The 23,179-nt window shown below is 39.8% G+C and overlaps 1 protein-coding gene across 1 annotated transcript in view; it reads left to right on the plus strand.

Annotated features, from left to right (window-relative positions):
• LOC135194991 (dedicator of cytokinesis protein 4-like) overlaps nucleotides 1-23,179 on the plus strand; it is a 180,019-nt gene that overhangs the window by 67,309 nt on the left and 89,531 nt on the right. The gene's annotated exons all lie outside the window — the stretch shown is intronic.

Below are 23,179 nucleotides of genomic sequence, written 5' to 3' on the forward strand. Positions count from 1 at the left end.
GCAGATGCTAGAGATAATGGAGAGACCTGTAGTCATAGGATTGAAGAAGCACTGCTGTGTTTTGCTTTCCTCCTCTTTCTCATGGTCTTCCTCTTCCAACTCCTCATTCTGCTCCTCGTCTTCCCCAATTCCAGATCAGCAGAAGTGTAGGATGGTTGAGAAGTGTTGTTGTGGCTGTTGATCTTTTGGGGGGTGACAGCAATTCCAAAGCTCATTTGCACAGACAATGCACCCATTACTGATTTCCATTGCATGGGTTCACTCATGCTTGGTCCCTGGTGTTTGATCCTTGTCCCTCCTTGTCACCTGCATATCCTTTTTAGGGGAAGAGGATTGACCCTGATTATTTTTGTTGGTGTATACCATCAGAAGCTGACAATCTTTCCGTGGATTATAATGCCATTATAGTTCAGTTACTTCGTGTGGTACTCTGCGGGTTGTGGATCCCTCTCATTCTTGTTCATTCCTGAGTTTGTGGCAAAAACTCAGAACTCATCAGTCCCTGATAAGTCTTTTTCAATTCAATTCCTTCCAGATTTTGAAGATGATGAATGCAAAGAGATGCTGTTGTGACCAGATTAGTAATCTTTATGGTATAACTTTTGGAGAACCCAACATCTTTGACTCAGTCATTGTAAACAAGAAGGCAGTGTATTGAAGAACACCATCTCATTCTGGCTTCAGAGGGTCACTAAGCTAGCATGCAAGTTGTCTGACAAGGGAGACAACTCCATTTCTTTAGTGAAGGCTCACAAAGTCAGGAACAGAACTTTGTCTCTAACATTTGGGAGGAACTTGATTGTACCAAAAGAATGTTGCCCTCAAGTCCCTGGGTACTTCATCCACCAGCTATATTCTTGGTAGTTGAGACTAATGCAGGTGTGTTACATAGCAGAGCTTCCAGTTTCATACAATGAACTTACCTGGCAGATATATACTTAGCTAAGACTCCGTCGTCCCCGACAGAAATTCAAATTTCGCGCCACTCGCTACCGGTAGGTCAGGTGATCTACCTGCCTGCCCTGGGCGGCAGGACTAGGAACCATTCCCGTTTTCTATCATATTTTCTCTGTCGCCGGTGGTATCAACATTGTTGTTACTACCTCCTGACTGGAATTCGCTTTTCAAGACTCTTTTTTTGATCGTCTATATTGGATTTCTTGTGACGTTACTGGATCGTTGTTTTGGCATTCGCTACTGTGGACTGGATTTGGACTTGCTTTTGATTTTTTCTGATAGAATGTCTGATTCAAGTGTTAGTGTGAGAGTGTGTGAATGTAGGGCTGCAAGGTGAGGATACCGAAGGCTTCGGTTGATCCTCACACTGTATGTCGTAAATGTAGGGGGTTTGACTGTTCTTTGGCTAACACCTGTATTGAGTGTGAAAAGTTGAATGCTAATGAATGGAAGACTCTAACTTCTTACTTGAAGAAGTTAGAGAGGGATAGAATTAGACGGGCTGCACAAAAGAGTGTGAGTACAAGGCCTATTGAGCCTTTTTCTGAGTCTAACTCTCCTATTATTAATGAATTTGATTCTCCCTATGTATCTGAAACCTCACAGGCTTTGCATTCGGATTCGGCTTCGGAAATCGCCAATCTGAAGGCTACTCTTCGTAAAATGAAGACAAAGATGGCGGCCATGCAAGGTAAGGGAAGTGATAGTGAATTACTTAGTGAAGTGAGTGTTCCCAGTGTTTGTGGAGGGGGCGTCTGACCGTCCCTGCGATGCTCCCAGGCCTAGACCTCTTCCAAATCACATACCCAGAGGAGAAGGAAAGTCGAAAATCGTACGGAGGTTGTGGGGAATCCCCAACGGTCAGGCGTCCCTTCAGCAGTTCTGTTTCGCTACAGTCTGCTCAGGACCGCTTTGATAGAAGCGTCCTACGAGATGTTTCTCGTCGTCCGGTTCTCCTTCACCTAAACGAGGGTGGAAGGACTCGGATCTTTCTAGGCCACTGAAAAGGCACTGGAAAGAGCGTGCGTTTGACTCGAGCCCGGAACGCTTCGGCGGAGGAAGCTCATTCTTCTATCAAGAAGGCTAAGCTGGTTTCAACGCCTCCTCGAACGGTATTTGCGGATCGCACTCCTTCGAGTTCTCCTGCTTCTTCTATTGAAGAGGACGCTGGTGTGGTTTCCAAGAGGATATTGCTTGCAGTACAAGAGCAGATAGCCTCTTTGGTTGGAGTTCTTTCGAGGGATCCCCCTCGCAAGAAGGACGCTAGACTTCCTATTAAGCAGTCTCGTCTCTTTCACCGGCCAGACGTAGAAGCGTCCTCCAGACATGGGACGTCTTCCCAGGCGCGAAGAGTCTTGCAAGCGTCAGGAGCTATCCGAGCGAGTTGCTCTGGATAAGGATACGCTCAGGCGCGAGGCGCCAGTTAGGCGCGAGGCGCCAGCCAGGCGCGAGGATTCAGCCAAGCGCGAGACGCCAGCCAGGCGCGAGGAGTCAGCTTTGCGTGATGGCGCCAGAGAAGCGCGAGGCGTCAGCCAGGCGCGAGATGATGCCAGCCAGGCAACAAGCTCCAGCCAAGCGAGAAGCGCCAGCCAAGCGCGAGGCGCCAGACAAGCGCGAGGCGCCAGACAAGCGCGAGGCGCCAGACAAGCGCGAGGCGCCAGCCAAGCGCGAGGAGCTTCCCAGGCGTGATAAGTCAAGCAGACGCGAGATTCTTTTTAGACTTGAGAGAGATTCTGTTCACCTCTATGAGTCCCTCTCCTAGTAGGAGTTTGTCACCAGTAGAGAGAGAACGGGATGAAGATCCTCTCGTTTTTTCAGGCAGCGATTCTCCGCACGGTGTAGAAGGAGATTTCGGAAGAAGAGGGTAACGGTAGAGAAGAGTCTCTAACTATAGAGTTCTGACAGACCTTCTTTTGCAGGAGTACGGAGATTCTTTGACTCCTGCGGCTCCTCCTTCGCCTCGATCACTGTTTTCGAGTGCGGTTGTACCAAAGTCTTCGTCGGTCTTGAAGATGAGACCTACGATCTCTATGAAGAGAGCGCTACAGTCTCTAGACAAATGGATGTTGTCAAAGAAGGATCTGGGCAGAACCACCTTCTGTATGCCTCCAGCCATACTATCTGGCAAGAGAGGTTTCTGGTACCGAACTGGGGAGAACAGGGCCTTTCTTTCTCCCAGCGGCAGCCGAAGCGGACTTTTCAACCTTGGTTGATTCATCGCGGAGACACGCTTTGAATGGAGCTCGTGTCTTGGGCGATTTCTGAGACGGATCATCTCCTCAAGGGCCTCTTCCATATTTTGGAAGTGTTTAATTTCCTAGACTGGTCCCTTGGGGTAGATGTCTAATGAAGGCTCATGACTCGGAAGGTCTAGACCCCAGAGTCATTCTGAGTATTCTTTCTTGTATTGACAAGGCAGTACAAGACGGATCGGGAGAAATTCCTCTCTTTTTGGAGCGTACTCCTTAAGAAGAGGAGTATTTTTAGTGCCTTCTTAAACCAAGGCGGTTTCTCCCTCACAGAAAGCAGCCCTGGTTTCGCTCCCAGGTCGGACTTCTTGTTTTCCTTCTCAGTTAGTGAAGGACATTTCTCGCTCACTGACTGAGAAGGCGACACAGGATCTTCTCCTGCAAACTGCAAGGAAGAAGAGACCCCTAGTTTCGGTTGACAAGAAAGGACGACTTCTACGGTTCAGCCCTTTCGAGGAGGCCCTCCTCCAGAGCTCCCTCTAAGAGAAGAGGTCCTGAGAGGAGAGTAAAGCTTCTTCCCGTCCCTTAAGAAAGGGAAGTGAGACAGACAACCTCCAAACACCAGTGGGTGCCAGGGCTTCTCGAATTTGCAGACGCCTGGTCACTCATAAAACTCGGACGCCTCTTCGATGTCCATAATCAGGAAGGGATATCTTATCCCTTCCAGGACAGTCCTCCCCTACGACCATTCCGCGGGAACTGTCAGCCAGATACAGGGACCCTGTACTGAGGGATACTCTTCGTCTGATGGTGAATCAAATGTGACAAAGAGCTATAGAATTAGTTCTAGAGCAAAACTCTCGGGGTTTTACAATCGGCTTTTCCTGGGTTGCGAAAGCCTCGGGGGGGGGCTGGAGACCAGTACTAGATGTCAGCGCTCTGAACAAGTTCGTTCTAAAGGAGAAAGTTCTCTATGGAGGACTTCGGCCTCAGTCCGCTTGCTTTGGTGGTCAAGGAGATTGGGATGGTGTCGCTGGATCTCCAGGACGCCTATTTTCATGTCCCGATTCACCCTTCGTCGAAGAAGTACCTCCGTTTCATGACGGGGGGAAGGATCTTTCAGTTTCAGGGCCTTGTGTTTCGGCCTGTCCACAGCTCCTCAGGTTCTTCACAAACCTGATGAGAATGGTGGCGAGGTTTCTTCACCTCAAAGGCGTCAACATCTCTCTATATCTGGACGATTGGCTCATCAGGGCCAGAACAGAGAGACAGTGTTTGGAGGACCTTTCTTTGACCCTAGACCTGATAAAGGCGTTGGACTACTCGTGAACCTCGAGAAGTCACAGCTGATTCCAGACAGAACTTGGTCTATCTGGGGATTCAGATGGATTCTCGGGTTTTCGAGTATTTCCTTCGCAAGAGAGAATCGTGAGAGGCTTGGAAAAAAGTCTCTCTCTTCTTAGGGAAAGAACGGACTTCGGCGAGGGAATGGTTAAGCCTTCTAGGCACCCTTTCCTCGCATCGAAACAGTTCTTTCCTCTAGGAAGACTGCATCTTCGTCCTCTTCAGTTTTTTCCTAAGGAGATCATGGAACTGGAAGACGGGACTTCTCTCCGACAGTTTTCTCCTTCCAATGGAGATGAAACCACACCTGCAATGGTGGTTGTCCCCTCTAAAAGAGAACAAGGGAATTTCTCTGGAAGTTCCGAATCCAAGCCGAGTGTTGTATTCAGACGCATCGGAGAAGGGTTTGGGGAGCAACACTAGGACCGAGAGAAGTGTCAGGCACCTGGAAGGCAGCACAGGTGTCCTGGCACATAAAATTGCAAAGAACTTCTAGCAGTTCACTTGGCGCTAAAGTTCTTCGAACCCTTTGTGACAAACAGTGTGGTCCAAGTGAATGTGGACAAAACACTACCAGCCCTGTCCTACATTCGGAAGCAAGGAGGAACGCACTCCGTGTCCTCTATACGAGATAGCAAGAGATCTGCTAATTTGGACCTCACAGAGGAACATCTCCCTCCTGACAAGATTTGTTCAGGGTACGAGAAACGTCAGGGCGGACAGACTGAGCAGGAGAAGCCAGGTCCTTCACACAGAATGGACCCTTCATTCAGAGGTGTGTCAGAGTCTTTGGGATCTTTGGGGCATCCCTCATGTAGATCTGTTCGCCACATTCCTTTCCAAAATTCTGGAAGTCTTTTGTCAGTGGTGGAAGACCCAAGAGCTCTCATGGTCGACGCCTTCCTGCTAGACTGGTCTCATGTGGACGTGTACGCTTCCCCCCTTTCAAAATCCTGGGACAAGTGTTGAGAAGTTTGTGTAGCGTCCAACGGGACAAGGATGACCCTGATAGCCCCGTTTTGGCCAGCACAAGATTGGTTTGCAGAGGTGCTGGAGTGGACAGTAGACTTCCCAAGATCCCTTCCAAGAAGGATGGATCTTCTCAGACAGCCACACTTCGAGAGGTTTCATCAAAACCATCCCCGCTCTCGCGCTGACTGCCTTTCGACTATCGAAAGACTTGTCAGAGCGAGGGGTTTTTCTCGCGAAGCTGCAAGCGCTATCGCTAGAGCCCGCAGAGCTTCCACTAGACGAGTCTATCAGTCGAAGTGGGAGGTATTCAGAAGGGGTGTAAGTTCTAAGAAGTTGTCCTCCTCCAGTACCTCTATAACCAAAATCGCTGATTTCCTTTTGTTGTTCTTGAGAGAGGTCTCTCACTTATCTGTATCGACGATCAAAGGATACAGGAGCATGCTTTCGGCAGTCTTCAGAAACAGAGGCCTAGAGATTGCTGATAATAAAGATCTGCACGACTTGATTAGATCGTTTGAAACGACAAAATCTAAGGAACTATCTCCTCCCAGCTGGAACCTGGATGTAGTTCTCAAGTTCCTTTCGTCTGACAGATTTGAGCCTCCTCATTTAGCTTCGTTCAGGGATATAACAAGGAAATGCTTGTTTCTCCTATCTTTGGCGACAGCCAGAGAGTTGGGGAACTTCATGCCCTGGAAGATGAAGTCGGCTTTAACAGAGACTCGGCCTTCTGCTCGTTTAGAACTCTTTTTCTAGCGAAAAAAATGAGAACCCATCGAATCCCTGGCCCAAGAGATTCGAGATTAAAGGCTTATCGAGTCCCCGTAGGTAGAAAAACAAAGGTCTCTTTGCCCTGTAAGAGCCTTGAAGTTCTACTTGTAGGGGGCAAAGGAAGAAACAAATGGGAGGCTCTAGACAAGTCTTTGGTGTTCGATTAGGACCCCACAAGAATCATGTCTAAGAACGCATTAGCTTTTCTTCATTAGGAGCGTCATTACAGATGCTCACAAGTTCTGTCCTGACGACTCTTTTCCGCTTTTAAGAGTAAAAGCTCATGAAGTTAGAGCAGTGGCGACGTCTCTCTCTTTTCAGAAGAATATGTCGCTAAAGAAAATCATTGATACGACATATTGGAGGTGCAATTCGGTATTTGCATCTCACTATCTTAAAGACGTTCGCGTGACCTACGAGAAATGTTTTTCTCTGGGGCCTTTTGTATCGGCGGATACGATACTGGGTACGGGAGCAAACACCATCCTTAACTTTGTACATACCTTCTACTAAATATGTTCTAGATTTTCTGCTGACAAAGAGCGCTCGGTGCTGCACTGGCGGCCAGTCACTGTTGTTCAGTAAGGAACTCTTGTGATATCTTTTAGAGGAGTATTAAAATTTTTTTGAGAATTTTTGTATGAATGCGTTTTAGTTTCGAGTTATGGGTTGTTTGTAATGAGTTCGGGGATAACTCAGAACAATTCTATTTACTAACATGGTGGTTAGGATCAGGTGGTCGGGATTGGTTATGCTCCTTCATAAGGTGTGTTGTCATAGAAGTGGTCCAGTACCCATTGACAAAGTCCTTTCAGGCTCTGCCGAGTAAGCGGTTTCATATACCCATCGACAGACCCACAAGAACTCTAGCCATAGATCTAATATCTCGCTAAAGTCTTGAGGTGATGCAGAATACCGGGCTACAGCCACGAAGTCTACCACCTATCAGGTAGGAACCAGGTTTTTGGTTTTTCTTTTATACCTACACTATGTTGTTTACCTGTCTATTCCATATTAGCTGTCTCTTACCCTCCACCAAAGGGTGCCAATCAGCTAAGTATATATCTACAGGAGGTAAGTTCATTGTATGAAAATGATATTGTTATAATACAATAAAGTTTCATACATACTTACCTGGCAGATATATACGATTAATGGCCCACCCAGCCTCCCCGCAGGAGACAGGTGGAAGAGAGAAAATATGATAGAAAACGGGAATGGTTCCTAGTCCTGCCGCCCAGGGCAGGCAGGTAGATCACCTGACCTACCGGTAGCGAGTGGCGCGAAATTTGAATTTCTGTCGGGGACGACGGAGTCTTAGCTAAGTATATATCTGCCAGGTAAGTATGTATGAAACTTTATTGTATTATAACAATATCATTTTTTATTGGTAGATGTGACTCCTTCTGTGCCCATACAATATAATGGGGGCCTAGGCAATAGATCTTATGTCTGAGATTTCTTGATGATATGCAACCTTTCAAGTTGGTCTTCCTGCACTTCACAGGAAAGCAAAACATCTAATATCTGACATTATGATTACCAAAAAGCTATTCTCAAGCACAGGACAATATTATCCTCAACACCACACATGCTAGATTGTACTGGTGGTTACAGGAGTCATCCATCCCCTGCCTAGATAAGGGACTGGGTGGTAGACATATCTTTGGTAGTTCAACAACAGTCATTATCTCTGGACATCTTCAACAGAGGAGTTAGTCTCATTTTAAAAGATGAAGGTTTTTAAACTCATAAAAACAAATAAAGACCCAGGGGACCAGTCACCAGCGCCTCTTCTAGGTAGCATCGGAGTTCGACCTTGGTTGAACATATGCTGAATCACTTGCTGATGAGAGGTGAAGTTCTGAAGGTTGTTGGTAGGAAGTTCATTAATATTTGCTCAGCTGTATGGATTGGCATTAGGCTCCTGTTCCTCTTTATGCTCTTTTAAGAGTAAAATTGAGTAGGTGGTGGAGAGGAAGTGGTCTGGACAGCTGGGACACCTTGATCCGCTATGCAGTCTCTTTCTGTGCCTGGTATTGGGAACTCATACACCATCAAAACTGTGACAAGAGACATAGGTATTTTCTTTTGTGAAAGGGCTAGAAGTCTTCCTAACCCATTTAGGCTAAGTTAGAGTGATGATGTTTGTGGAAATACAAAATTTTCCTATGGGATTTTTTACCTATATAGTTACTTATGATGGAGATATATTATATATTTGTACTGTAATGTAGGGTGTTCCTTTCTCCCAGTCCTACTTATCTGGGTCTGAGACTGCTTATGTTGCCACCTCAGAACCAGAATAATTTAGGTGGTTGAGACGGACAGAAAACTGCTGTCGGAAGCTAAGAAGCCACAAATCTGGGCTGTATGTGAGTGATGGGTTTGCAAAGTAAAAATATGTGAACAGGATATTTTTTTTATGTGTGTTATATCTGTATCAATATTGAGGTGGCCACATTACCTTTTTCTCTCTTTCAGGGCTTTATTAAAACAGAAGACTGAAATCTAGGAGAGTTGACCTGCCAGTTACAGCATCCTGTTTTCTTCAAGAACCTAGTGTTATAGGGTTTATTTTATTGTCTAAAGTGGTGAGGTTTTATGTTTCCTTTAATGCAGTATTTATACAGTAAATCTTGTTTCTTCAGCAAGAAATTGTTTGAGGAAAGAAACTGATCAAGTTTGAATATTTTACCTGAATTTAAATTAGCTTTTGAATAGGTGGTGTTTACTTCCATTTAAGTTGATATAATGTACTGTAGTAGGAACAATTGTTATGTAGGATTGACATTGTAGCATAGTACATAAAGCACTTACGAAGTAATTCCGATTCGTGATGAAATATTGTACATCAAGGTATCTTAATTTAACTTCTAATTTTGTGCTATGACAAGTTCTGCAATCTAGGCCATTGATATTTTCAGTACATGAATTTTTGGTTGATATCCTGTCTTTCTTGTCTATTCGTACATATATATCTTAACTGATGTGTATTCGATGTTTAGTGTATTTTTCTAACTTCTTGTCAGAGTTATTACTTTTTTAGCATCCTTTTAGAAAATTAGCTCCTTATGAGTAAATAAAATTTTTTATTGATTTGTAGGGATCAAGATGGATAATGCCATTCTTTGATTAACATATCGCCTGATTGTAATTTGCCTTATTACATTAGGTTTAATTGCAATTAAAATTTGGCCATGGCCCTTGAAAAAGGGTCTGAACCCCAGCCCATTGCTCAGGTCAAGATGGAGCCAGAGCATGTTGAAGAGCAAGTGTATTACAAACAATCAGACTGGGAAAATTCATATGTAGAAGGGACTGTAGTATCGGATAATCATGAAACCCCAGATATATATGTCGATGATAGCAGTTATATGTATCATGATTCTCAAATGGAGTATGAAACTGTGATAGTGCCTGCTTACCAGATCAGAACACACACAGGTAAGAGGCCATATGTTTGTGAAAGTTGTAACATGACTGTAATGCCGAATAATCGCCCATGGAATCATATCCGAGTGTTAGGTGGTGGTCAGCCTATTGTCCGTCATGTTTATTATATGAACTTCACCAGGAAAAGTGTTTGCACTCCTTCTAAAGCACAAAGTGATAAACCTAAGAAAGTAGGCAAAGGGAAAAGGACTTACCCTTGTGATAAATGTGAAAGAGTGTTTGGACATAAAAGCCATTTGGATAATCATCTGAGAACTCAGTGGTGAAAACTTGCCTTTTGTCTGTTTGTACTGTGACAAAAGGTTTAGACAAAAGAGTAACCTTACCTCACATATGCGCCGACACCCTCTTCAATGTTCCAAGAAGACGAAGAGTTATCCCCAGATTAAAGAGGAACCTATGGAGGAAGATTGTTTTGAGGTAGATTCCCCTGAAGATGTTTCCAGTTACACATCACTGTCCCAGGTGCCACAGGATCAAAATGTGCACTCAGCAGTGGTCCAGTCAGCAGAATGTCTCTCAAGAAATGAAGTCGTCAGCTGAAATATGTCTACTAGTGAGTGTTGACCGGACACATCACAAGAAAACGGTTTCTTCATTAGCCGGTGAGGAAAAAAGCCCTTCTAGTATGTCATCACCTGAAGTAGATTCATGTGTTGTGGCTGCCACAGAAGTAGTTAGCTCCCAGCCACATTCTGAGGAGGTGATTTCAGCTGTGACAATTTCTGATAAGGAAATTGAGTTGAATGACAGATCACACAATTCCAGTTTTCCTTCACAAGTGAGCATAGAACTTACTAAGTCCAGTAAAGTTGAAGAAAGCTCATCCCCACCCCATCTCGAAGCAACAGTAAACTCTCAGGTTAAAACAGAAAGTGTAATATCATGTATAATAGCTCCCAAAAAAGTGCTGTTTCAGATCAGATCACAAGTGGGTTCATCCGATGCTCATCCAAAGCAATCTTTATCACAGGCCGAGTCCCATGATGACACTTCTTCCATTTCTGGTAACAAGAAGAAAGTGAGATTCCTTGAAAAATCATTCAAAATTAAAAATAAGACTAAGACTTCTGCATCTGAAACAAATCTTTAATACAGTTGAAAATTCGTAAGGATAAACTGGAAACTGACCAAAAACACCATAAACTTTACTCCCCCAAAAGTGAAAAATTGTGAAAATAACCAATAGAAATATAGTTGTAGCCACTACTATCTTCATAATAGGACAGTATGGAAGCCTGCTGCCATTCTATTAATATGTGTACATATTATTATCATTATTATTGTTAGTTTTATTAACCTTGAAATATTTTAAGCTTATCTCTTAATACGTACATTGTTAGTGCACTACCACTACTGCCAATAGAAGCAGTGTATAGTACTACTAATGCATTTAATGTATAATACCCTATCAGATGCACCATTTTTTAAGAGCAACAATCCTTGTAGCTTTTTTATTTTCCATACACTTGGGAATATGTACATTTTGCATTCCCACACTCAAGTAACTTTCTTTTTAGAAGCCAGGTGTCTCTCTTCTTTTTGGGTTTCATTGGAATGAATTATCTCTTGTTTTTGTCTTTTGCACTAAATGTTTGAATTCCCATCTCGACTTACCTACAGGTCTTTGTCTCTCCTTCCATTAACATATTTAACGCTTTTGTGATGAATCTTTGAGATCTTGTTCTTTTCCAGCCTCTGCACACCATATTTCTCTGCTAATTCCTCATCCTTAATATGAACTCACCAGACTCCAACCATGACTCAAGACTTTGTGGTCACACCTTTTCAGAATCTCATCTGTTTTCCTTTTCAGTGCATGGGGTAGTACGTACAACCCTTTTGTAATCATCGTAGGTCCTTGCTCTCTTCATGTCATCCTTGCTACAGCTACTTTCTTTTTATTACTTGAATAACTTCATATTCCAGTCTCTTACAACAGGTTCACAGTTCCCATATCTTCCCTATTTGCTAGTAATATATTTGGGATTATAAAATCTCATAGTCCATTTATATTTTGTTTCTGCACACCTCAGGTGGCACCATCTGTTACATTCAGTAAATATTACAGAGTTCCCCCCCTCATCTTTTTTATAACTAACACAAAGGTCACACTCATATTTGAACTTTTTCCTTCCTTTCTAGTCATCATAAGCTTTGTTTTGCTTTTATATATATTTTTATTCTGCTGCTGCAGAGTCTGCTGTCAGCACTAGATCATCTGCAGAAAGCAGCTAACTGGGTCCCCCTTTTCTGTACATACTTCTTTGCTGCTTTTCCCATAGCTATTGTAAACTGCTAAAGGTTCAGTGTATCAGAAGAATTATAACTAATTCTTGTGATTCATGTGCCACGATTTAGAGTTCTGGTGGAGGAACATTGCTAGTGTACTGAGTCTTTCTGGTATCCTTTACCTTTGTAATTCTCATTTAATTGTCTTTGTTGTATGTCAAATCCCTTTTGAAGTACCACAGAAGGGAGGCCGCTGAATAATCCTGATGGGTTCCAGCGCTTGGTCCTCAAGACCTAAATTTCATAATCAATCAATCAACCACAGATATATGGTATACTGTCTTCCTTTTTATGGCATTTTCCTGAAATTGCCTCTTTTTTTGAGAAATTTCTGTTGATGATCTTTCTTGCATAAAGCCAAACTAACAATCATGATTTTTATCAGCCTTTAAATCCAGTACCTTTCCCAATGCATATTTTCTTAGAAATATCTAGTTGTTTTATTCTTATGTTAAATCCCACTTACTTCATATACCATTACATATCCCTGATGTATCTCTGCCTTTTTAAGGTTTTCATATGTATTCTAGTAAGACCATGACTGGTCCTCTTGCTACTCTTATTGTTATTTAGGATGGTCTTTAGACTTTTCCATTTTTCATCTCTCTCATATTAATCTCTTCAGCTGTTATGTTCTGTATTGAAGTCTTTCTGGTATTCTTTGCCTTTGTAATCCCACTTTGATTGTCCTGACTGTTTGTCAAATGCATTTTCAAGTACCACAGATGTATGGTATACTCTCTTTTTTTTTTGTTCGTTACTTTTCCTCAAATTGACTAATTTTAAGGACTGCTTCTGTTGATGGTCTCTCATGCTTGAAGCCAAACTGACAATCATGAGTTTTATCAGTGTTTAAATCCAGCATATTTTACATTTTCATTGAAAGCTTAAGTAGTTTTATTCTCTGTTATATCCATTATGTTGAGACTTTTCATTCTTCTTTGCATATCTCTTCCTTTATAAGGCTTTCAAATGTTGTATTCCAGTAAGTCCATGGGTGACTGGTCCTCTTGTAACTTTTATCGTTATTCAGGATGGTCCAGGGACTTTTCCATTTTTTGTCTTCTTAAGGGTCCTATTAATCTCTTCAGTTCTTATGTTCTTTATTGGTCTCTCCATTGTACCAACATCCTCCAGTTTACAGTCATTTTCTTAACACGGAATGTTTTCAAAATTCCCCCTCCATCATTCCAGTATATAAATTATCAACTAGAATTTCTATATTTTTATCTTTGAGATACTCTATCCGCTTTTTTATCTTTTGCATCTTAACTCAGCAAGTTTGTTATCACATATATTTGCTCATTTTCCCCTTTCTTTCAGATTCTAATTACATTCCTTCCATCTACTTGCAATTGCCAACTGAATAAAGTTCTGCCCTCATCTCTTCCTATTCTCTGTCCAAAGGTTTTGGAATTTTATCTCTCTCTCCTCTCATCTCTCTCTCTCTTCTCTCTCTCTCTATTCTCTCTCTCTCTCTCTCTCTCTCTCTCTCTCTCTCTCTCTCTCTCTCTCTCTCTCTCTCTCTGTGGTTTCCCCTGTCCTTTTTTTATGCACAGTTGTTGACACTTTTTCTTGAAACTCCATTTTAACCTCTTCATTTTTCAGTTTCCGTGGTTGCATTTGTTTGATTGGCTCAATTTTTCATCTTTGTCACGAAGGGAATGCCTTTTTGAAGTCACAAGGCATCGCCATAAAATATTTATTTCTCTGTGGAAGATGTGTGATGGGTGAGAGAGCCCTTTGTCTTGTGGAATAACTTCCCCATTCGAATTTAAATGTTTCTGTATACTCTTTCTGTATGTCTCAATATGACTAGTATAACTTCTTTCATATTTTATCATCTTTTACCATATCACTTGCTGGGAATGGAGTTCAATTTTTAAACCAATAGTGGAAGCTTTGGTGGTCTCGCCCAGTAATGTTTAGCTTTGATTTCCAATGATGGTCAAGTTTTTGGTTATCGGACTGCGACATTCTGTCCAGCTTGCTTGCCAAGATGATAAGAGGGAATAATTGTATTCATGTAATGTTCACAGCTCCGTCAAGTGGATGTGGCCAACACTTGAGTCCCTATTGGGGGTTCATGCCATCGGTGGACTTAACATTGTGTACTGTAGGCATTACTATAGGGCATTTGTAGTGGCCATTCATCCCCTAAGAGCACCCACTTTCTAGCCATGTAGTATTTTGCCTCTATTCCTGCTCCTTCAGTCTTGTCCAACCTCTACTACTTTGAATAAGAGTGGGGTTTTCTCTGTTCCACTTTCTTTAACACTAAATGGCTGAAGTTGCTCAGTGCTTGACTTGTTAACCTAATTCATTGAATCTACTGCAGTCCACTTAGGTACCCTGTTCATGTTAATGCCATTCCTGCTTGGTAGGGCAGGAAGTGGACAGAAGTGTCATCTTTTAATTGTCACTGGTAGAGGAATGAGTTCCATTAAAAGTCACATGCATAATACCTCAGATATTTCAAGTAACTTTGGACTGTTTTATAAGTAGATGTGGGCTCCCCTGTTCAAAGTAAGTGTTTTATAGAAGACTTTAGACCCTTAACAAAAGCAGAAAAGGAGTCAAAGACAGGATGACACCAAAAATTTACTTATGCATATGTATGTGTATATAGATATCCCTTCACATTATCCAAAGTTGTTCTAAGTTTTGGGTTTTGCCCATCACCCATGAAACTAGAATGTCATTTAATATGAAGATATCCCCTTTACGGCCATTAGTGCTCCTCACACGTGCTAGGCATTACTGGCTATTTCCCTTCAGCCCTAACCTCAACCCACTGTACGTATTACTAAAGTTTCTATGCAGCATCTCTAGACCCTAGCTGCAACCCCATTGAATCCTTTTACTGCATTTCCATTCGTATTATATTTCTTCCATCTTGCTATCCACCCTCTCCTAAAGATTATTTCATAGTGCAACTACCAGGTTTACCTCCTGTTAACCTTTCAAACCTACTTACTCTCAATTTCCTTTCCAGCGCTGAATGACCTCAAAGGTCCCAGTGCTTGGCCTTTGGCCTAAACTCTATATTCCATTCCATTTCTAACTGCAACCTCATTCATTCCTTTCACTAAACCTCCATTCATATTAAAGTTCTTCCATCGTACTTTCCACCCTCTCCTAACAATTTCTCTTTCAGCACTGAATGACCTCATAGGTCCCAGTGCTTGATTTTGGTTTAAATTTTATATTACAATTCCAACTCCCCATATTTGGGGGGGGGGGGGGGGTAGTGCCATCAGCACACCTCATATGGTGCACTTTAGACATTACTTCAAGTTCTTTGCAGCGCCCCTTTGGCTGCTAGTTGCAACCACTTCCATTCATTTTATAGTACCTCTTTTCATATCCTCTTTCTTCCATCCTACTTTCCAATCTCAACAGTTATTTCATAGTGCAACTGCTAGCTTTTCCTCCTGTTATACCTTGAAAAGTTTTCCTTTCAGCACTGAATGATATAGATCCCAAGGCTTGGCTCTTGCCCGAATTCTTTGTTCCATTTCATTCCAATTCAAACTAACAAGAGGTCTCTCCAAGGAAATGTGTTAGTAGCCCAGGTACAGAAATAAGTACATTTACTACAGCATTGAAGATTAGTAAAATTTAATGGACTAAACTTGTAATGAAGATAAAACTAAAGTCTTAAAATTATGATTATAGGTACCCAAACTTCTCCGGTAAGAAAAATAGATAAATGCTTACTGTGAATCAAATGATGCAAATGTCGAACAGTACCATAAACTAGTGAAAACCATCCTGCAAGTTCAAATGAATATTCATATGTGTAATACAGAATTTAAATCCCATAAAACAATAGGAATGACTAAGATAAGCTGAAGCAGAGCTGAAAGGTTTTAATGAGCCAACCCTTTCATTCCATTGTACTACTATCTCTTTTTGTATTCTCTCTCTCTCTATTTTTCCATCTTATGTTCAACCCCTTCTTAGGAATTGTATCATACTGCAGCTGTGAGGTTTTCCTCCTGTAACTCCTTCAAAGTCTTTTTACGATTAATTTCCCTTTCGTCACTGAATGTCCTTATAAGTCCTAGTGCTGGGCTTTTGGCCTAAATCTTGGGTCCGTTCCATTCCATCCAGAAAGTGGTAGCTAATCAGAACCTTGACAGCAATAACATGAGAAAAAATATGTTGCAAATAAAGGTGCGTCCACATGGTCGAACAATGTCCGGCGGACAAACATTGTTACCATATCATAGGCGAAGCAGGATGACGTCATAAGCATTGAAACGATGGGAGTAGATATGGCTACAAACAGTGGTACCAGATGAGGCTGTATGCCAATGTTTTTACTCTGCTCACAAGGTAACTACCGGCAGACAATTGTTAATTGGTAACAATGTTTGTCCGTCGGACATAGTTTGACCATGTGGACGCACCTTTAATGAAGGCTAAATTAGAGGCAAAATACCGACTGCTCTGTGTACTAAATACAATACGGTGAGGAGAATATCAAATCAGTCCAATATATAGAAAGTCTAAATGAAATTGCAATAATTTTTAAAAACTACCTTGAAAATAAACAGAACACATTGGGTTTATTTAAAATTGAAATTAAAGAGTAGGCAACAGTATTGAATTGTGGTAGCTTAACAATTTTGCTTGGATTTTTAATCTATATGTAGTCCAGTGGAATGTAAATGGACTGCTGGAACAGTAATTTCTCGTTTCACGGCGACTTAAGAGCCCGTACGCTGAATTGATATCAAAATTGCAAAGTTAATTAAAAAATACCCATGATATACCAATAGATTTTCCTTATGCTCAGTACCAGTAATTATTTAGCAGGCTACATTAGTAAATATGAATAGCATGGTTTTGAGAGATTCATAATCCAACTACAATTAGTATTCAACGATGTTAACCTACTTATAGAGAGAGAATCATACAACTCCTTCCTAAATTATAATTTCAGTAGATAGCTGGTAAAATTCCCTACTTTGTTTGCAATGAAAGTAACTCTAGGTCATTTTTTATAGTTGCCGACGCTTATATTAAATGCTTAGATTAGTAGAGTTCGTTCACGACAAATCACAAGTACGTCATCGAATAACCACTGGTACCATGCAACGTAAAAACCATACAAACAAACGAAATCAGTAAACAGAAATTTCATCTTAGTCAAAGTGAGAAGTATTAATATAAAGTAAACCTGATAAATAATTACCTTAATTGCAACGTGTGAGTTTATTCACATAGCAATGATTTGTGACCATGTAATACAGAGCTTTGGAAATGAGAAAGACGAGTTACAGGAAATTCCATGAATGCACATTCATATTGAGCGGTCGGCATTTGCCTTACGTTCTACATGCTGGGGACAAAACTAAACAGTAGTGTATGGACGGTAAGCTTCCGTTTGGTTCATTGTTTCCTTCAAGACCATATTGCATCAAAGTACCCATTTTCTAGTTTCTTGAATTATGAATATCACCTTTATTCATGATGAGAGTATAATGTGAGATATGATGGTTTTGTGATGTGCTTATCAGAATAATTTTCCCTCGACATCTGCAACCATAGGTTGTAATGTAATACCATAAATAGGTATAACTAAGAAATTTACCTTCTAGTAAAATTAATAGATCAATGCATCAGGCTATCGCCATATAATTTAATAAAATCACGTGTATTTGATTCCACAAAAATCGACATGGTTCGTGACTGTGAAGACATATTGTATTGCACAACATATAATCAATATTCCAGACTTATTTTTCTCATTTAAAATGCATATACCACGAAGTCATGAGATGCAGAGAAAGTTTGTTTTTTAACACAAGGTCTAGGAGCTAAGGAAGGAAATAAGCTGGTTGTTATAGCAATGAAAGGCGTTCTTATTCTGAAATATATTTAAGGGAACTCATTGTTAGAATATGGCACACTTATAACAGATAACAGACAATCAACCCTTTCTGAAAAGTCGAGGGGTATTATCATAAGTCAAATAAAAGAGTTGAGCTAACTAAACTCAAGAAATATGGAATGGGGGTACGAAAAAATTTAAGAAATAAATTGTTTTTAAACAAAGGCATTATAACATCCTTACCGTATTCTGTGTATAAGTGTACCACTTCTTCCAGAGTAGGTAAGACTATGTCAAAGGCCTTCTTACAAGACATAGGTAGTACAAATGTAGGAGCATGCTAAAACAAACTTTATCAACTGCATAGTAAAGGTCCATTTAGGCGCTTTGAGATTTCATTTTATTGCGATGATGTACATAAAAAGAAATAAGAAAAACTTTAGAAGGACATTAACTGACAAAAAAAAAAAAAATAATAATAATTAGGCAGTCATCCACTTTTCTTACAAGGTGTTTGCTAATATAATTACCTTGCTAAAATGAATAGTTATGAATTTAGTATCAGGCTGCTAAGTTAAACAGCGTAGACAGAACACTAGAAAATTTACTCTCTCTCTCTCTCTCAGGCAAGTGGCTTCAATTAAATATTCTTCCTCAGTTCAAGACTGGCTCATTTGTAAAATCAACAAATGTGCCTTTGAAATAGTATTTCTTCTTGAAAAATCCAGCTTCACTTTGAATTTACTTATTGTATTACCTGCGTCGCACGAGCTCTAACAAAGAATCCAAACATTCAGACAAATTTTAATTTTGAATATCCTCCAACGTGACCTTTAGTGTTTCGTTCTCCATCCTTTCATATAAAATCATACATATCCCTTAATGTTTAGAACAGATCATCATGTATTTCTCGCTCTTAGGCAGGTGTAGCACCTTTAGCAATTCCCCAACTTGATTGCTCGATATTCAACCTATCATTGATTTATACCTCTCATGTCTTTTTCAGCCTCTATTTTGTGAAGATATAAAGTCTTTCTCAAACTGTAGGTAGCCAGGGGTTTCAATACCTCACTATATAGGCTTATGTTTTTTTTCTTTTTTAATCTTCAGTTGTTCACTGTTTCGTAGTCGTAGTTCATGTTGCTATTTAGGTTTATCATGTGTTGCCCATCAGTTACTTAATATGAATAAAAAGGCAAAACATAGAGAAAATGTTCATTTGACATGGAAGGTGGCGTTTTCCATATCTATTATATGCTATATTTTAAAGACATCCAGCTAGCTTTGTGACAGCATAAATCCTTACATTTTATAATTCTTGTTGCTTATTTCTACCAGAGTCGCCGTTAGACTAAGCCAGCTTTGTACTGGCACAGGCTCTTGCTTTACAGCAGCCCGTAACATTTCTACCAGAGAAGTCAGCATAAGTTTATGTAGTCTCGAACGGCTGGGTCTTTCGAGTTTACAGTGTTGTAAACGCGTGGCTGATTTTTGGCATGGTAACAAATATGAACTAGGGTACAGTTCTAATTGGTAATTTTCGCTATATTTTGTCCCGACATAAACGTTGGTAATACTGTTCATTTATTTTCTATTTGACAATATTGAAGAATTTAAGCTCTCTTTAGATGCCTTTTTAATCATAAAGCAAGTTTTACGAAGTCTTATGACTTACCTAATGTTAAATATGGTGCATTTGGCTACAGACAAAACTGAAGATTAATAATTGATTTGTACGTTGTAGATATTTTAACCGTAGATAACAAACCAAAATTGAATTTGTACGTTGTAGATATTTTGACGGTGTAGATAAGCCAAAGCAGCACCTTGCACACCTATGTATAACCTGTTGATATTTGACTGTATCTAGAGATAAACAAAAATAAGTCGAATGTCTCACGAGATAAGGCAGTTGATAACAAAATGATACATAGATTTCTAGATGATCTAGAAATCCGACCATTTGATCGCATAACAGAGATTGCTACGTGTAAAGTCTCCATTAATTAACAGAGCATACTAGAAGCTGTGGACTGCCTTCCTATGCTAGCTGGTGTTTCTACAGAATCTATTGTTTGCTATTAAATATATCTCTTAAGATTTTGCTATAAGAAACCATTACACTTAGACGTTTATTTTATAAATCACATATATTATTCTAACGAAACTGATTAAATCTTTCACAAGACTGATGAAACTGAAGTCAGTATCTTCTGTGTCAAATTAATTGTCATATATTTTTTTTCTTAGCTATTGTAACGAACGATTTCAATAACTGTATTAAAAATAGGCTTATGTTACCTACAAAAGAAAAAAGAAAAAACTAGCCAATTCTATAGACCATGACCGTAGCTAGGAATCATTATGAAGCCTCTAATTACAAACGCGACTATTGCCCACAAATACATGGGCGATAACGGCTTAACTAAAGAAAATATGCAAACTTCACTTATGCTTATAATTTAGTTAATTATACGCATCAGATCTTAGTTAATCACCTGTGGAGTTTCCTAAATACCCGGCGAGAATAACCTACTAGGTATTTTTCAGACTCCCTTAAATTCACTAAGTAAGATTTCGTCCTTAGGGAAACGGATCTTTCAAATATAAAAACTGAAGAGAATTGAAGCACAACCAGGGAATGTATGAAGCACTCAAAAATAGAAGAAAAAGAAACGCTAAGAAACTGTTCGTTTAAATAGCATCGTCAACTGCTACGTGAATTCTTCTTTCATTTCGTTAACTTCATGTCATTCCATTCAACTGAATGAGAACACATTTAAAATACTTCACAACCTAAATCCCAAGGCCACAATATATTGCATATTTGCGTCCTTAAAAAGGGGGGAGCGTTGTTTTTCTGTATGGTTAGAGTTAGACCATCGGGATCGAAATTCTCACAACTATTCTAGGTCGGGAAATAATAAAATTATCAGACACACATAAATAAAGTTTCAAATTCTCACCTATCATCCCTTAGTATCCCTAATACTTCCTCCTTTTTAAAGTATCAACAGGGCCGATTCCCGGCCGAAACAACTTCCGATTGAAAGTCCATCACACACACTACAAGACAGCCAAGAGAAACAGTCACCAATCACCAGAATTTCCGTGTTCCATTAAATCCGTTTGTCTCTTGAGAATTACTTGAACAGCTGGCAGCCAATCACAGGTGCCTGTGGCTTATCTTTCATGTAGAGAAGGCTAAACCATAGATAATAGAGAGGAACAAACAAGGACTCATCAGACATAACACCCTTTTAAAGATGGCATGTCAAAGAGCACAACAGTGACATCTGTTGGTGGCTTAAAAACTAAAATAAATGAATGAATTGAGAGAGCGCGCTACTATGTGGCTACTTTGTTTAATTTTGCTAAAAATTCGAATAAAATGCGTGTTAAAGTAACGAGAATTTTATAATAATTTTAAATGCTGTTTCAGTAGTTTTTGCAATGCTGTCGTAAAAATGTTAATTAAAAGGTATTATAATGTATGTTCGTATTCAGTACCAATGACAGATGTTGCCGGTTTTATGTTAACATGGTATCTTGCAACTAAGAATGCCCCAAACAAAAGTAACAGATAATAGATTTATGAAAATAGTTTTTCACCATCTCCCTAAGTTTCAAAATCAGTGAACACAATGTGTTAAATAAATAGACATATTTAATGGCATTGATCCTGTTTAAAACTTCGGGTCCGTTGTGCCATTTCTTTTTCACTCACTTGGTTACATTGGTAGTGAAAAAATTCCAAAAAGTAAACCTTAGTCATTTTTGGACCCTAGGTCTTTCGGCTTTGGAAACTTTTCAGAACCACAGGTCACAAAAGAAATTTAAGAGAGAATTAAGTAGAATTTTTACATTAACGATACTCCAAAAACCATAATTGAGGGCCCCAGAACCAGAAAAGTCGTATATGCCACTTCCACGGATTTGGAGTTATGCATACTGGTAGATTTGACAACCTTTTCTCTCTGTATTTGAGGCATTTCTAGGCCATTCCACTATTTACATACGGTCGAAATTCCTACTGGGACAGTAGGAATTATCGATTTTAGCTACAGGAAAGAACATGACTTCGAGCGGTGCTGGCAGCCGCTCGACGCTTCATGAGGACCAAATAGACGCATATCACTAGCGCTGATTAAGCCAATGAGAGCGCGCGTCACTTTGCGGGTAGCGAATTCTAGGCCAATGAGCGTTTTTCCCCATAAGGCGCGTGTAAGCATCGACCAATCACCGCGCAGCTTACAATCTCCCGCCAATGTTTACATCTCACTTCAGTGATCATAGCGGGAGATTTAATTTACGATTATCCGTTGTGGTTTGTGCTGTTATTTTGTACTAAATTACTCTTTATTTGAGTACATTATGTCTTCCCCTCTGGCAGTGATAGTGAGCATAGTGATGTCGTGCAACATTTTTTTCATTATTAGAATAGTAATAATAGTCGTAGTACTAGTAGTAGTAGTGGATGAGGGTCACAGCTGTAGCGATGTTTGGAGCTAACAGACTGCAACCTGATCGAGTTTAAGTCCCCTTCACATTGCAGCTTCTATTAAAGGATGGGGGGCCCTAGTAGTAGTAGTAGTAAAAAAAAATTATGATAATATTATTATTGTGTATTATTGATGGTTAAACATCATAGTGATTCAAGTTATCATCGTCAACATCATTATTAAACCATCATATTATTATTTCTATCATTATTATTATCATTATTATTATGACCCATAGTATTACTATTCTATTATAGTATTTTGTTGTGATTGATTATAAGTATCGATGTATTATGATGATGAGAGATTATCATCCTCAGTGTCATTATTAGTACTAATATTATTGTACTATCATCATTATTATTATTACTATTATTATCATCATTATCATATTATTATTATTATTTATTATTATTCCCATTGTTATTATTATTACTATTTATTATTATCATAGCAATACTCGGTTTCTTATCACAAAAATGTATCGTCTTTTCAGCACACTATTTATTACTTTTATCCAATACTTATTATTTTTAATAGTATTATTATCATATTATTACATATTATTACTTTATTACTTCTTATTGGAGAAACAAATCCACAGTTATGTAAATGGTACATATATTTAAGTTTAAAACAGAAAGGATCGCTTTCGGGAATCTGTACGGTTCCCTTATCAGATTGATAAGGGGAACCGTACAGATTCCCGAAAGCTATCCTTTCTGTTTTAAACTTAAATATATGTACATTTACATAACTGTGGATTTGTTTCTCCATTTGAAGACTCGTGCTACTATGAGGAATTTTTAATTACTCTTATTAATATCATCATCATTATTACAACAATATGATAA

This window comes from Macrobrachium nipponense, chromosome 15 (genome assembly GCF_015104395.2).
Source record: "Macrobrachium nipponense isolate FS-2020 chromosome 15, ASM1510439v2, whole genome shotgun sequence".
NCBI lineage: Eukaryota > Metazoa > Arthropoda > Malacostraca > Decapoda > Palaemonidae > Macrobrachium > Macrobrachium nipponense.